The sequence below is a fragment of the Lygodium microphyllum genome, chromosome 13 (assembly GCF_053477565.2).
Source record: "Lygodium microphyllum isolate KBCC chromosome 13, Lygodium_microphyllum_v1.1.10, whole genome shotgun sequence".
NCBI classification, from domain to species: Eukaryota; Viridiplantae; Streptophyta; class Polypodiopsida; order Schizaeales; family Lygodiaceae; genus Lygodium; species Lygodium microphyllum.
Window position 1 is genome coordinate 51,149,092 of NC_141147.1, and position 16,276 is coordinate 51,165,367.

At 41.1% G+C, this 16,276-nt stretch overlaps 1 protein-coding gene and 1 pseudogene across 13 annotated transcripts in view; one reads left to right on the forward strand and one right to left on the reverse strand.

Moving 5' to 3' along the window:
* LOC148026607 (uncharacterized) overlaps nucleotides 1-16,276 on the forward strand; it is a 146,687-nt gene that overhangs the window by 107,585 nt on the left and 22,826 nt on the right. The gene's annotated exons all lie outside the window — the stretch shown is intronic.
* Nucleotides 8,217-16,161, reverse strand: LOC148026608 (uncharacterized; annotated as a pseudogene).

Below are 16,276 nucleotides of genomic sequence, written 5' to 3' on the forward strand. Positions count from 1 at the left end.
CACCAAATTTGCCATGAAAAGTTAAATTTCTGCACAATCTCTTCAAAAAGCACTTGCATGCAGAGCAAGACTGTTGTCTACTATCACCCACGGGGACGTGAAATTTTGATATGCTTTAATCTTGTTGATAACATTTGATTAAATTATTCATCAAATGTGCAAGGTTGTTTAGCACATGTGATGCACATGGGAGTTATTTCATAGTGTGGGACTTAGGACCTCGAGATATCAGTTGGTGCCAAAGGCAATAGTTATAACAAATGGTATCTATTGTCAAATTTGAGCCTAGACCAATTTATTGGCTACTAATATTAGTGGTGACATTAGAGACTAGGCATTAATTAATTAATTAATTAATGATGGTCTAAGGGTCAATAACTGCTTAGGGATATTTGGAAGACAAATTGGCCTAGGCAATTTAATTATTGGTTGGTGAAATTAATTTTTTGACCACTAGAATAATAATTTTATTAATTTTTAGAATTAATATTTTGAAAATTAATTTAATAAGCTGAAAAATGAGATTAGAAGGTTACCCACTTGGTAAAACTTGTCCATGTTGGTGGGGAAAACGTTTTTAGGGGATGGTGGAGTCTACTCGAGCCATTATGAGAGAGAAGAAGGATGTTAAAGAGCAAGGAGAGACTGTTGATATGATTTTCAGCGATCAAGGATGAGTCCTACAGCATGTGATAGCAATTTGGAGTCTTCCAAGAGTAGATAACAGTAGCCCAAAGTCCTTTTGGTACAAGTAACAGCATACAGGAGGGGGCAACAATCTTTCTAGTGGTCCTAAGTTGTAGATGACAGCTTCGATGGCTGTTTGAGTAGGGCAGCACTAGTTTTTCAGTGTTTCTTGCGATGAAACTCTTAAATATCTTTCTCTACAGCGTTCACTCTCTTCCCCTAGCTATCTCTCAAGTTATCTCCGCATTTTCCAACAGTTTGAGCCATCAGAGAGAGATTTTAGTCAATCTCTGCTGTAAATCCTAATTTACCGCAAAAATTAGGGTTTTTACAGTTGCCTTAAGATGCGTGCTCAAAATTGAGAACCTAGGACTTGAATTCTAACAGCCGAAATTGAGGAATTTCAGGGAGATTCAAGAGGCTAGCCAGCCAATATCAGATTTGGGACTGAATTTGTCATTCAAGGAGCAGGGTGAAGGCCAGACCCCAAGCAAACTGAGCAAATTGGTATGGAGGCTTGCTGTCAAAACTGACTAGCAAAAGGCACTTGGATTAGTGGAGGAGATCGGAGAATCTTAGTTGTACTCCTTCCATTTGCAATATAAGATAGATAAATACCGCAAGGGGCACTAGTTTGGGGCCATTAGATGTCCAATGTCCAAGATTAAAGTGGAAGTGTGCATTTTTAGTTTATGTGAATTTGTGCTTGCTATAATTAGTGCTTGATCATGCTATTTACCACCCTATTCGAGGAGGAAGGTTGGTTTCATCTAGAACAAACTCTGTGCCTTATGGAGAATCCACATGATATGTACAACATTGCACATTGTTGCTTATATACACCTTTCCATACCTGTATTTTCACTATAGTTACCAAAATACTGAAACATGTAGTGATACATATGGCTCATACAATACTACTCATGATACTTAGGGTTCAGATTATCCACTACTTATCATAGAAGTTTCAAAGCAGATAAACTATTTGCAAATAGTACCTTGGATGTACATATAGTACATCAAACAACTTCTAGATCTTTGAGCCCATCTATACTAAGGGAGTGGGGGTGCTAACCCCCCTCTTGAGCAGTAGGCAATGCTCTAGTTCTCTATGGCTTTGTTGAACTTAAAGACGCCTTACATCTAGATAAAGTTGCAACAACTGAGGTGAATCTACTAAGTCAACCTCGTCCTCTGTCCGCTTCGCATCCATAGTGAATAATTCTGAGACTCCACTTGTTATACACTTGGACACCTAGATGGGCAGTAGTAGCATTGGTCAGAATGATTATGAAGGGACTTTGTGTGAATGCACTACGAGTATTGTAGAGTTAGGGTAGGCAAGTTCTATTTATAGAATTGATGGCCTCATTGTGCAAATCATTGTGTGTCACCATCCTTGGACTCTTGGCTCGTAGATCAGCCTGTAGATTGATGATTTTGTACATTGGGATGGTATGGATGGAACATCAACTCTTAGGATGTGGTCATGACTTGGTTTGTTGTTATCTCCCACCCTTGAGGGTAAGCTTGTTTGGAAATTGGCTCTTGTGAAGATATGCTAGCTGTGGTCTAGATTGGCATCAGTAATTTGTCTTAACATTGTCATTTAATTTTGACATTATCATTAACCTAAATTTTGATGTTGTATTTAATGTCACTTTCACATTAACATTTAATGTTTATGTTAATGTTGCACATCAAATAGAGAAGTTGTTGAAAAGAGAAAATCAATGCAATAGTCGACGTTTGTCGATTGCTAGCAGTTTCTGGAGGCGATGGTTTGCTTGATTGTGTGGTAGGTTTCAGGTTGGTGCACAGTGTTGGACTATGCAGCAGCACTTGGGTATAAAATAATCTCTCTCTCTCTCTCTCTCTCTCTCTCTCTCTCTCTCTCTCTCTCTAACCTTCATCGCTCTCCATAGCGCTATCTTCTATCATCATTATGGCTTCTTGCGATGTGTATCACTTTGATGCATGAGATGTGAGCGAACCTCAACACATGGAAGATGCATGGGTGTCGTCCTAAAGGATCTTCCTTCCTAATGTTACATGCAAATTCTTCCCTTGTGGTAGCTCTATAGGCCTAGTTAAAAGATATATAGTGGCAACTCACTCAATTGCACACTCCCCACTTACCATTTATGCCTATAGCCATGAGTACATTGCCTTTTAAATTCCAATTTGATCCCTTCAAATACGAGAAGAAGAAACGTGATAAGACAAACATTGACTCATATTTGGCCAAATGGACGGCGTATTTTAATTTGTATCAATTTGATAATGCTGAACTCATCCAAGAAATATAGATGATGGTGCAAGGAAGTCCTATGCTTGGTGGGTGGGGCTATGCTCCAAGCCAGAAACTTGGGCCAATTTTCAGTCCATTTCTTGGAAGTGAGTTGTGGCTGACTCTAGATTCAAAACTTCTACAAGATATAGGGAAGAAAAACCTTGGACGTATATTCACAAGAGCTTAAGACCTTTATAAAATAAAGGCCTCGGATGACTTGCAAGCATTACTCTACATGCGCTATCTCTTTGGGTTGTTGTTGGACTCTAGAATGAGGTGCTCTGTAACCTTTTGCATTCTTTGGATGGCATCTACAAGTATGTTAAAAGTATGAATAATACCTTGGCTACAAGTAGAGCCAACCAATCAGTGGGTGGATCCCTTCAAGTTGCCTCTACCTCTAAGTTAGAGAAATCCCTTACACTAGCGACATCTCATCAATCACCTTTCAATGTCACGAAAGGAGGAGGTTGGTAGACACAATGCAACTTATTGTGAGGACCATTCGAAGGGTCATTGTTTCATGTGTCATTAGACAAGGCACTTCCATGGAGATAAGAGTGTTCATCGAAGAAGGCAAAAACAACTTCGAAAGCATCGGTAAACATTGTGAAAGCTCCAAGTAAATCTTTTGATATTTTAGCAAAGAATTGCTTCCTTGATGCAAGTACTTGCCAAGGTTGTTCAATAAATGAAATTGTATTTTGGTCCGCACGACATAATGGTGGTCGTTGCTAGGATTAGGGGCCAATTGGTTACAATTTCATTTGATAATGACTCTACTCACAAATTTATTCTCCATTGGTATAGGAACTTTGACTCGACACTCCACACAACACCTATTGACCTAGAGTATTGAGTCCAAAATGGAAAGGGCCCGATTGTGGATGGTTGGGATTAGATGTTATCGAGGTTGGATCTTTCGATCCAATAGTACCATGAGCCTTTGGAGTTGTGATTGATGGGCTTTGACCATATTGATGTCATTTGGCATTTCCCTTCGCATATCAAAGTCAATACTCTCGGTCTGCAAGTGCTTTGTGGGGGTTAGAGTCCCTACACCAATGGAGAAAAAAGAAAATTGTGAGTAGAGTGTTTGTGAATTACAATGTAACCGATTGGTCATATATACTACTAGTGACCTCCAAAAGGTTGTGTAGACCAAATATAATTTTAATTTATTGAACAACCTACGGTATCACTGGTATTAACAAATCAATGCTTTGTTGAAAATCCAAAATATCTGTGGAGCTTTCACAACATTTATTGACATTGCCTTTTTTTTTTTGCCTTCTTGTTCTATGGATACTTTGTCCACATGGAAGTGCCATGTTTGTTGATATGCAAAACAACGACCCTTCAAATGATCCTTGCTACAAGTCCCATTATATTTACCATTCTTCTTCTTTTGTGACTCCAAAGGTGGCTAATGAAATGCCACTAGTGTAGGGGGTTTCCTTACTTAAGAGGTAGAAACAACTCGATGGGATCCACCTGCTAACTAGCTGCCCCTACTCACATCCAAAGGATTGTTTAAAATTCTTGGTGTACCTGTAGGTGTCCTCAAAAGAATACAAAGGGTTGTAGAGCACCTTATTTTGGTAGTATGGTTGCAACCCAAAGAGGTAGCATATGTAGAGCAATGCCCACAAGTCATCCAAGGCCTTCAATTTCGCGAAGAAGGCTCTTGAACTCTTATGAATACATGTCCAAGGTCTTGTTTCCCATATCCAATTTGAATAGCTTTGAAAGTTTTTAATCTAGTCATAAGTCACGACCCTCTTTCAATAAATGGATTAAAATTTTGCCAATGTTTATAGAGCAGGGCATTGGCCTACCTACCAAGCATATGCCTTCACTTGTAACTTAATCTATATCTATCCAATGCACTAAACATCATTGAATTGATACAAATTAAAGTAGGCCAACCATGAATCAATGTTCGTGCTGCCATATTACTTGTTCTTTTGTTTGAAGGGATCAAGTTGGAGTTAAAGACATAATGCCCTCATGGCAACGGACACAAATGGAAAGTGGAGAGTGCACAACTTGGCAAGTTGGCACAACATTTCCTTCAATTGGGTTTGTAGAGCCAACATGAAGGATGAATTTGCATTTGACATGAGAGGGAGAGAACCTTCAGGATGGTGTCCATGTGTGTGTTCAAGAGAAAGAACCTTCAAGATGGTGCCTCTATGTTTGTTAAGAACCTTCAGGATAGTGCCTGTGTGTATGTTCAAAATCAAGAGAAGCCAGTGGGCATCCCCCATGTATTGAGGTTTGCTCACAATGAGTGCGTGAAAGGGAGGCACGTTGTGAGAAGCCATGATGATGGTAGAAGATAGTGGTGTGAAGTACACTAAAGAATGTTACAGAGGATAGAGTGAGCAAGAGAGAGATTATTTTATTGTTAAGAATGGGAGTGCCAAGTGTTTGAGAGAAGATATAGGACTGATTGCTAATTGCTGAAAGAGAAGAGCGGTATGAAAGCAGTTTGCATTAAATGCAAATGTGGGCAGCATTTGTTTTTGTTTTTCTTTGGGTGGTTAAGGGGGTGTCGAAAGGTATATAATGCTAGATCTTGTGGGTTTGGAAAAGCAAAAAAGTTCGAGAATCCCATGTTCTAAGAAAAGTCTCTCTTCTTCTCCTCAATCTCTACATTGCCTTGTAAGTCTCTCCCATCTCCCACAAGGGGGATGCACGATCTCTAATCAAATCCTAGAGAGAGTCTGTAGTAGGTATGTCCAAAAAATCAACAACATGGCTACATCTCTGGCTACCCATATGTACCAAACAATAATGCTAGCTATGAGCTCCCATCTATGATAATGTCCTTGAGTCCACATTGCTTGTGTAAAGTCTAGCATGATAGTTCTACTCACAAGCTGACCTAAAACAAGATAGGCATGACACCCTTTTACATCTTCCTATCCATAAGTTGTGGATCTCTACTTGTGACAAATCGTCCCCCATGTAGCAATCGTAGAGTCTGCAATGCCATGAAACACCATCCTAAAGGCGCTCCTTCAAAACTCTATAAAGAAATACCCTAGCGCAGAAACACGATACAATTGTACGACACAACACTAATTGAACAAAATAGAGTTCATGGGGATGTGAAATTTTATTGCTTTGCTTAGCATTTGATTAAAAATTAATCAAATGTGCAAATGTGACTTGCACACATGAGGTGCAAGTTAATTATTTTACAATGTGGAATCCAGGACCCCAAAATATTAGTTAATACCAAAGGCAAAAGTTGTAATAAGTTATGTCTGACAGGTATTAGGTGATACTCAGTGTTAAATTTTGGCCTATACCAATTTATTGGCGAGTAATGTCAGTGGTAACATTAGAGACTAAGCTTAAATTAATCAACTAATGTCAATGTAAGGACTAATAAGTGCGCAGGGATACTTGTAAGACAATTTGGCCTAGCCAATCTAATTATTGAATGGTAGAATTATTTTTTCTAGATGCTAGAATAATTATTAGACTAATTTTTAGAATTAATACTCTAAAACTTAATATAATAAGTTGGAAGAACGTTTTGGGGACTGGTGGAAGGCTATTCCAGCCATTGTGAGAGAGAATGCTGTTAGAGAGCAAGGAGATATTGTTGATGTGATTTGCAACCACCATGCACTAGTCCTAGAACACTTGACAATAGTTTGAAGCCCTCGTAGTGTAGGTGACAACAGACCAAGTTCCTTTTGGTGCAGTGACAACATACAAAAGGGGACAACAATCTTTCTAGTGGTCCTAAGGGAGAGGTGATAGCTTCCATGGCTGTTTGAGTAGGGCAACAATAGTTTCTTGGCTTTCTTGCGATGAAACTCTAAAATTTCTCTCTCTACAGCATTCTCTATCATCCTACAAACATCTCTTAATTGATCTCAAGAAATTCCAGCCATTTGAGTCATTAAATTTGGACATATTGGAAAATCTTTGCTACCTAATTTACAGCGAAAATTAGGGTCTCATAGCCACCTCGGAATGCATGCTCAAAACTAAGGGCCTAGGACTTGAATTCTAGCAGGTGAAATTGAAGAATTTTAGGGAGATTAAAGAAGTTGGCTAACCCATATCAGATTTGGGGCTTCATTTGTCTCTCAAGGAGTAGGGTGAAGGCTAATCCCCAAGCAAACAAACGGGCAAATCAGCTTGAAGGCTTACTCGTCAATTTTGACATCAAGAGACACCTGGATTAGCGAAGGAGATCAGAGAATCTCATTGTTACTCCATCCATTTGCAATGAAAGCTAAAGAAATATCACAAGGGGTGTCAATTTTGGGGCCATCTAACTGTCCATTCTCCAAGATTGTAGTATAGTAATGTATTTTCAGTTTATGTGAATTTTATGCTTGCTATAATAGTTGATTAATTAGGTCATTACTACCCTCTCCATGGAGAAGGCTGGATCTAGTTAGGGTTAGGGTAACTTAGAGACAATGAACATAGTGGAGATCATATCCTAAGGGGAGATAGAGATGGTCAACCCCAAGACCTTCACAAAACAAGCAAACCTATCCCAACCACTACTAGGTAAAAAAGAAGTTTTTATGCTAAGTTTTTATCCGGAGTCCACCACTCCAAAGATTGAAAAGGGATAAATATGTATAGAATCCAAATACATGTTTACCAGAACAAAATATCAATATATATAAAAATGTCTTTTGAGGCCAAAATTGACCTATGAGACAAAATCACGTACAATGTCAATCGTTACTAGACATCAAAATGTGACATGTAAAGTGATATACTATAAAAGAAGCCAAGGCGGTATACAAGACCAAATAGTGTTTGTATAGGGGTACAATGGGAGGATGAGATAGTACATGTTTAGTTGTGTGGTTGAATGATACTCATATATCTAGTTTCATCTAGTCAAGATCACTGAGTAGAGTATATCATACATTTCGGATGAAATAGTGTGAGGGTAGTAGCTAGGCTAGATCCTCAACTCTATCAACTGCTACTCATGTTGCTGGCGGATCTCTCTCATCGCTCTCTAACATAGTATCTGTGTTTGATATCCCTGTTTCTGTGGGCGGCATGCTATTCTGATCTCCTCAGCTCTCTAGACTATCACCCTCTCTACGTGGGTGCCATGTGGGTGGTCACTGTTTGAAAGAAATCGGTCAATTGTGACAAACGCCCCTCTCTGTGTAGTGCCAGCCTCTAGTAGTGATATGCAAAGCCTTTTAATCTCAACTAGGAACTAGCCTAGGTGGTGCTAGTGTGGGGACACCATAACTAGTCTGAGCGAGGTGTCTCCTCCAAATAGTGTGGGGTATCTAGCTTGAACTGTGCTATAGGCTCTACATCTACAGACGTAGTGCTCCTCACTCTCTACATCCTCCTGGCATAATCTACTCACCTCTGGGGATGTGGGTTACTCTTCCGGTCTGAGTCTTTAGCTGGTGAGAGGATACCCTAAGCTGGCCAATGGCTACTCGCTTCTCATGTGGCATGTATACATCTAGGTATCTAGGTCTTTCAATGAAGCTTTCCCCAATAGTCCGCATGAAGTGGTCTCTATAGTAAGTCATCTTCAGGGGGAGAGGCTGTGTGGATAATAGCCATGTATGCTGTATGTGTTGGGTTTGATTCACGCCTATGCTCACAGAGGAGTGTCGGTGATCCTTGGTAAGACACTGGGGCACTTTTTACTCTCCTTATGAGAGGTTTTTTCCCTTAGATTTATTCTCTTTTATTTTATGTGCCTATGTTATGCAGTTTGGATACTTATCATGTTTTACACCTTTCGGGTGTGAACACACATTAGCAACCCTAAGGTTTAAGGGTTGTACTTTGTACTTGCACATTATACTCTTTGATTATTGTATTGGGAGTTGTGTCTTCACTCTCATACACCCTCTTCACTGTCAATTGTACTCTCAATTGAGCTTCGATCTCTATGCATTCTCTCACCTCTCACATTTGGTATCAGAGCTGACCCTTAGCTCAGCTCAGCCCATCACCACCACTAGCTAAGCTCCTCAGCTATTGACCACCACCAGCAAGTCAACTCCCTGCAAAGAGCTGCTGCCCCAAGCGCCACACTTGCAATCCACAACCTAAGCCTGTCCACCAATCCATTGACCTGCTACTCCAGTCAGGCACCTGCTAGCCTCCAGCATCGCCTCCAGGCAGGCCCACTGCTCCCTGCGCCACCTGCACTACACCTGCGCCTACTATGCGCCACTGCCCTCCAGATCTTGTCCACCAGCCCACAACTCCAGGTCCCTGCGCCTCCTGTAAGGCACCCACCCCCTGGTCAGCTTCTACCCAGCTCCTAACCACCTGTGCTACCTATGCTGCTAACTCTGCTCCTCTCCCTCCAGGCCCGGTAGGTCTCTATACCACCTAAATTAGAGGTAAATTGGGGAAAAATTTTCAGTTTTTCAAGTTTTCAATTCAGATTTGATCTATTGGAAGGGGCTTGTGCCCAGGCAGCATATCTCTATTTGTGCAAGTGTTTGGGACACATTTATTGCAGAGATTTTGTGAATTTCGAACAAGAAATTTGGGGCTTTTGATGTCAGCTCAGAGATTGGCTAATGTACATCAGTGATAGTTTGTAATAGACTGAATTTGTGCATTTTGGGACAATAAATTTTGGGGTTTTTGCATTTTTTGTGCTGCTGAGCACTGTTTGTACCTTGGACAGCATGTACATTAGACAGTTTTTTGCAGAGTGTGATTAGATTTGCTAAATACAACAGGGTGCTGGCTGTAATTTCTGGAAATTCTCAGATTTCCAGGTTAGTCCAGCTTGAAGTATTGTTGTTTTGCTCTTTGATCAGTGACATTTACCATGGCCAATCAGAGAGGTGATGTATTCACATATGTGTCCAAGGAGGATAGGTTGGATGGCAACAACTATTCTCTATGGTCTTTTATGATGAAAAATGTGTTGGCTGCAAAGAATCTTTGGGATCATGTCAATGGTGAAGAAGTTTGGCCTAGAGTTGTGGCTCTTGCTACAACTCCTCTAGGAGGACGTGGCCAAAGATCCACTCAGCCCACTCAGCTTGTTCAGCCCGCTCCCGCTCAGCCACATCCCCAAAGATCACACACGGGATACTCAAGCATTGTCATTGATTGCATTGGCAATTCAGCAGTTTATCATCCTCCACATTCGGTCTACAACTTCTTCACAAGAAGCATGGTTGACCCTAGAGCAAATGTTTGCTAGAAAAAATGAGACACACATCTCTTTCTTGAAGAAAGAGCTTGAGACTGTGAAGATGGATGAAGGTTCTATGCAGGATCATCTTAATAAAATTTAGGACTTGCATGAGCAGCTTATGTATGTAGATGAGTATTATACAGATGTGCAGTTAATATCTATCACTTTAAATTCATTGCCGTCCTTGTATTTGGCCTTTCATACTGCCTTGAATCTCACTATGAGAATTTCTCCGTAGCCACTTACTTTCCTTCAGTTCATTAGTTTGCTTTTAGAAGAAGAGCAAACAAGAAAGAATAGTGGGGTGGATATTGTAGCCTCTGAGCAGTCTTTTATGGCAAGGAAGAAGGGAAGGGCAACCAAGCTAAAAATGCTCTATAGAGCTCTGGGACTTAAGGTACTTCACAGAGTAGCAAGAAATAGGGAGGCACGCTAGCCAAGAAGGCCAAGTGCCACTATTGCAAGAAGCCGGGACACTACATCACAGCATGTAGGAAGCGCATAGCCAAGAAGGAGTCGTCAAGGATGTCTATTTCTAATGCATCTTCTATTGCTACTGAGTCCGTGTCTTTTGTTATACACCATGACTATTTTTTACACATGCAATTATGACTCTTCTTGGGTTGATAGAGCATTTAGCTCTACTGAGGATACGAGCACATGGTTCTTTGACAATGGTGCTTCTAGGCATATCATATCCCACATGAATCTGTTTTCCTCCGTTATTGCAGCTCCTATTTTGGCAAGTCTATGCAGTGTGCCAACAATGTATCATACCTTGTTAGAGATATGATACCAATGTATCATACCTTGTTAGAGGCAAGTCTATGCAGTGTGCCAATAATGTATCATACCTTGTTAGAGGTATTAGGGAGATTGTGTTGACAGCCATTTATGGCTCTATTCTTAGTTTACAGGATGCACTATTTGTGCCAAGCATAAAGAAGAACTTGTTGTCTATTTCTTCTTTGGCAAAGTGTGGTTTGCAAGTCACCTTTGATGGTGACAGATGTATGGTCAGAGATAAAGGACACATGACTTTGGTTTTGACTGGCACTTTATGTCATGGGTTATTTGAGTTAGATGCTTATTCAGTTGATCACTCGGTCTATCTAGTGTCTACTCTCACTCTTGCTACGTCACAGGAAGAGTTATGGCATGCTCGCATGGGGCATGTAAACTATGGTAGCTTGATGCTTATGCAGCGCACACAGATGCTTGATGGCTTACCTCTCTTGGAGAGACCTCCTAAGCATATATGTGAGGGATGCATTTTGGAAAAAATACATCATTTTTCATTTCCTCATGATGTTGCTTTTAGAGCAACTACCAGATTATAGATTGTGCATTCAGATGTATGTGGCCCTATGCAGACAAAGTCATTGGGTGGCTGATACTATTTTGTCACTTTCATTGATGACTTTACTCGTTTTTGCTGGGTCTACTCTTTGGTGAAAAAGTCAGAGGTGTATGATGCATTTTTGACTTTTGTAGCACTTGTTGAAAATCAATTTGGCTGTAGGATTGAGACTCTCCGTTTGGATCGAGGGGGGAAATATATGTCTTCTATGTTGAATATTTTTTTGAGTAGAAAGGCATTGTCCATCAGTGCAGTACTGCTTATACTCCATAGCAAAATGGGGTTGCAAAGAGAAAGAATCGGTCACTCATGGAGATGGTGAGATGTATGTTGAAAGCAAAGAGTTTGCCACATAGTTTTTGGATGGAAGTAGTTATGTGTGCTTGCCATGTTTTGAATAGGTGCCCTACCAAAGTATTAAAGAATGTCATGCCTTTTAAGGCTTGGAACAGTTGGAAACCTTCTGTTGGACATTTTCGTACTTTTCGGTGTCTTGTGTATGCTCACATTGCCAAGGTACTAAGAAAGAAATTGGACAACAAGGCTGTTGTGGGGTACAACAATGAGAGCAAAGGATATAGATTCTATGATCCTGTCTCTAAGAAGGTATTTGTTAGTAGGGATGTGGTTTTTGATGAAAAATCAGAATTATCCCTTGATAGTTTTGATATATATTAGGCTGCCAATGATGTATTTGAAGGGTTGTTGCCCATTTCTTTTGGTGATACAGTTGAAGCTTTAACAAGTGAACTTAATGTTCAGCCAACTGCTCCTTTGGGTAATGCAGAAAATCAGCCTATGGCTGATCTAAATATTCAGCAAGATGCTGAATTTGAAGTTTAGTAGGAGCTTGTACACAATCAAAAAGCTAGGCAAATGCCTAGATGGTACTTGTCATAGTAACAGGGAATGGCCGTCCCGAGGCCTCGGAACACGGGAACGCTGTCCCAAACGGATGGGCCGAATGGGGACGCCAAAATTGGATGGGGACGTCCCCTATCCCGTCCCCAACAGTCGTCCCCCCGTTCTGGCCATCCTGTAGCCCACCTTCCCCTTGTCACGTCCCCAATTAGGGGATGTTTTTAAACAAGGGATTTTTTTTTTTCTTTGGATGGAGTGGTCTTTTAGGGGGTGGTTTGTTTGTATGCTCTTTGGTAGTATACATTCACCTACACACACACTAACATGGGACTGGTTTTGGGGATAGGGATGGGAATAGGGACGGGGACATGAATAATGAATTGCCATCCTCTATTACCATGAGAGGGGGCTCTAACATGGGGATGGGAGTAGGACGGGAAGCTACAAAATGGGCATCTCCTATTACTACCCACACATCCATCCACCACATCACATGCATACATTTTCAAATGCTATTTATGTATGCCGTTCCCTCCCGCCTCCCACCCCCCGTTCTCGTTCCTTGCTTTTAGCCGTCCCTCGTCCCTAACCCTGCCCCCGTCTCCATTCTCGTTCCCGGTTCCATGTTACTATGGTACTTGTAGACTGTGAAAGATCGTCATTTAGATGCTCCTATTGTTGATCGTACTAGAAGGCAAGCTTATATGCATGATGGTGCACATTCAGTGGAGTTTGTCATGGCAACACATACACTTGATGATGAGGAGGATGCACAACATAGTGTGCATTGGATGGCAGCAATGCAAGCTGAGTTTGATTCTATCATAAAGAATCAAACATGGGATTTAGTGACCTTGCTTGTTGGGAAGAAAGCCATTGGTACAAAGTGGGTCTATAGGCTGAAAAGAAATACAGATGGATCCGTTGACAAATGTAAGGCCAGGCTTGTGGCCAAAGGCTACACATAGAAGAAAGGCATTGACTTGAGGAGACACTTGCTCCTACATCCCGCATGATTACCATTCGGTCTATGGTTGGTTTGGCTGCCCATCATGGTTGGATTGTGCACTCAACTCGATATAAAGCCCCCATTTTTACATGGGGAACTTCAAGAAGAAGTGTATGTACAACAGTCCATTGGTTTTGCAGTTGAGGGATCCAAACACTTGATGTGCAAGCTGAAAAAAACGCTATATATGGTTTTAAGTAAGCTACTGGAGCTTGATATTCAAAAATTGATACCTTTTTACTCAGCCAAGGATTCATTAATAGCTCATCAGAGTCTACGCTTTACATATATAAAGAGGGGGGATTCTTGTTGGTCATATGTCTTTATGTTGATGATCTTCTGCTTATAGGGATACATGCTGATTAGATTTCAGCATTAAAACAAAGTTTGCAGCAAACTTTTGAGATGCAGACTTGGGGCCTTTGCAGTATTATTTGGGCATTCAGTTTATTCATGATACTAGAGGCATTGGATTGTCACAGTCTAGATACATTGGTAGAATTCTTGAGAGGTTTGGCTTACAAGATTGCAAGCCGGTTTGTACACCAATGGACCTGGACTCAAGCTCTCCTTGCATGATGACAATGATTTGCTTGATATCCATACGTTTGCTCCAGTAGTTGGATGTCTCATTTACTTACACAACACAAGGCCAAACATTCAGTTTGCAGTTTCAGCCTTGAGCGATATATGAACTAGCTTCGCATGTCAAATTGGCAAGCTGTCAAATGTGTTTTTCGTTACTTGCAAGGTATTAGGACTTTTAGATTGCTTTATGCCAAGGGGGGACCACTACAACTACATATTTACAGTGATTCAGATTGGGCTGGTGATTTTGATTCTCGTCACTCTATGTAAAGCTAAATACAAGGTAGCTTTCACTACCACAGTTGAATGCATATGGCTTAGATGCTTGTTGGTTGATTTAGATGTATCTGTCACGGAGCCTACTCCTTTGTTTATTGACAGTCGGAGTGCCATTGCAGTGGCACGGAACCTAGTGTTTCATGCACGCATGAAACACAGAGAGATCCACTATCACTTTGTTAGAGAGAGGCTACATGTAGGAAATATCAGCCTTGTCTATTGTCCTACCACTAGTAATCTGGCAGACATCTTCACAAAAGCTCTTCGTCCTAACAAATTTGAAGCATTCTGCAACGCTTCAAATTTGATCTCCTTTAGTGGATGATCCTTGTATATTGATCACACTTCACTCCAAGGGGGTTTGTTGGGTTTGGCTCACGTCTACGCTCTCAAACGAGTGTCGGTGATCCTTGGTAGGATAGGGGGCACTTTTTACTCTCCTTACGAGAGGTTTTTTCCCCCCTGATTTATTCTCTTTTATTTTATGTGCCTATGTTACACAGTTTGAGTACTTATCGTATTTTATGCATTTCGGGTGTGAACACACATTAGCAACCCTAAGGTTTAAGGGTTGTACTTTGTACTTGCACATTATACTCTTTAATGATTGTATTGGGAGTTGCGTCTTCACTCTCACACACTCTCTTCACTATCAACTGTACTCTCAGTTAAGCTTCGATCTCTATGCATTCTCACCTTTGACAGTATGTACAACTGGTAGAGATCATGTCGCATGACCAAGTTCCTCTTTGTGTGGGAGAGGTGTATGAAGGGGGAGTCAAGATCATACTGAAAGGGGAGGAGATAGTCCACATTGATCCCATATCGTGTAAGCCACCTATGCATACCATGAAGTCTCCTGTCCTACCTGAGCTAACTGCCTAGAGGTCTCAAAGGCCCTCCTAGATAGTCTATCCAGATGCATGTCATGTACTTTGTGTATGAAGTTGATGGTCTGTAAAAGGGCCTCCATGATCATGGGGAGTGTAGCAAACTCGGCTCTAATAATCTCATGTTGTATTGGTGGTTTCATGCGGATCATCCATGAGAGCATAATGATCTGTGGTCTCTTGATCTGTGTCTTGCCCTGCCTGAGCTAATTGTCTAGAGGTCTCAAAGGCCGTCCTAGATAGTCTATCTAGATGTATGTCATGTACTTTGTGTATGAAGTTGATGGTCTATAAAAGGGTCCCCCAACATCATGGGGAGTGTAGCAAACTTGGCTCTAATAATCTCATGCGGTATTGATGGTTTGCTGCGGATCATCCATGAGAGCATAATTATTTGTGGTCTCTTCATTTGTGTCCATAAGTAGCTAGGCCATGGGTCCAAATAGGTGCACCATACATCATGGCTGGTGTGACCAGTGTATCAAATAGCCATCTCCGTTTGCGAGGCTTCTAGAACTGCACGTGGGGACACTGTCTCTCCATCATGACCAATGTTGCATATCCTTATGTGAGTTGGTCTTTGGTTGCATGTGCTATGGTAAATCTCCCAGTAGATGTAGTGAAAGTGATTCCTAAGTAAATGTATGAGTCCACATATCTAGCTCCTAGGGTGAAGATTGATCTTGTCCTCACTGGGGCTGATGTGTGCAAGATCAAGGTATTGCTTTTCCCAAAATTAACTATCAATCTACGCTACGTAGAGAATTCATGAAGGGCGTGGAGATGTTGTTGTAGAACTTCCTACAATTTAGAGACCAAAATAACATCGTCAGCATAAAGCATAATGTAGACAAGTATACCTGCTATCTCCACCCCATTGCCGCCTCCTTGTGTGATGTGATCCTTATCAATGTAGAGACTAAAGAGTGTCACAGATAGAGGACACCCATGCTTCACTCCAATGGTGCTAAGACCATGTTTGTAAGTCCCCCTAGGCATCTCACTCAGCCTACCTCCCTCTCATACAGTGCATAGATGCCTTAAGTCATGTTTGATGGGATTTCGAGTGTTTGCAACCTTTGTAATAGTCTATCTCGTGGAACTATATTAAAGG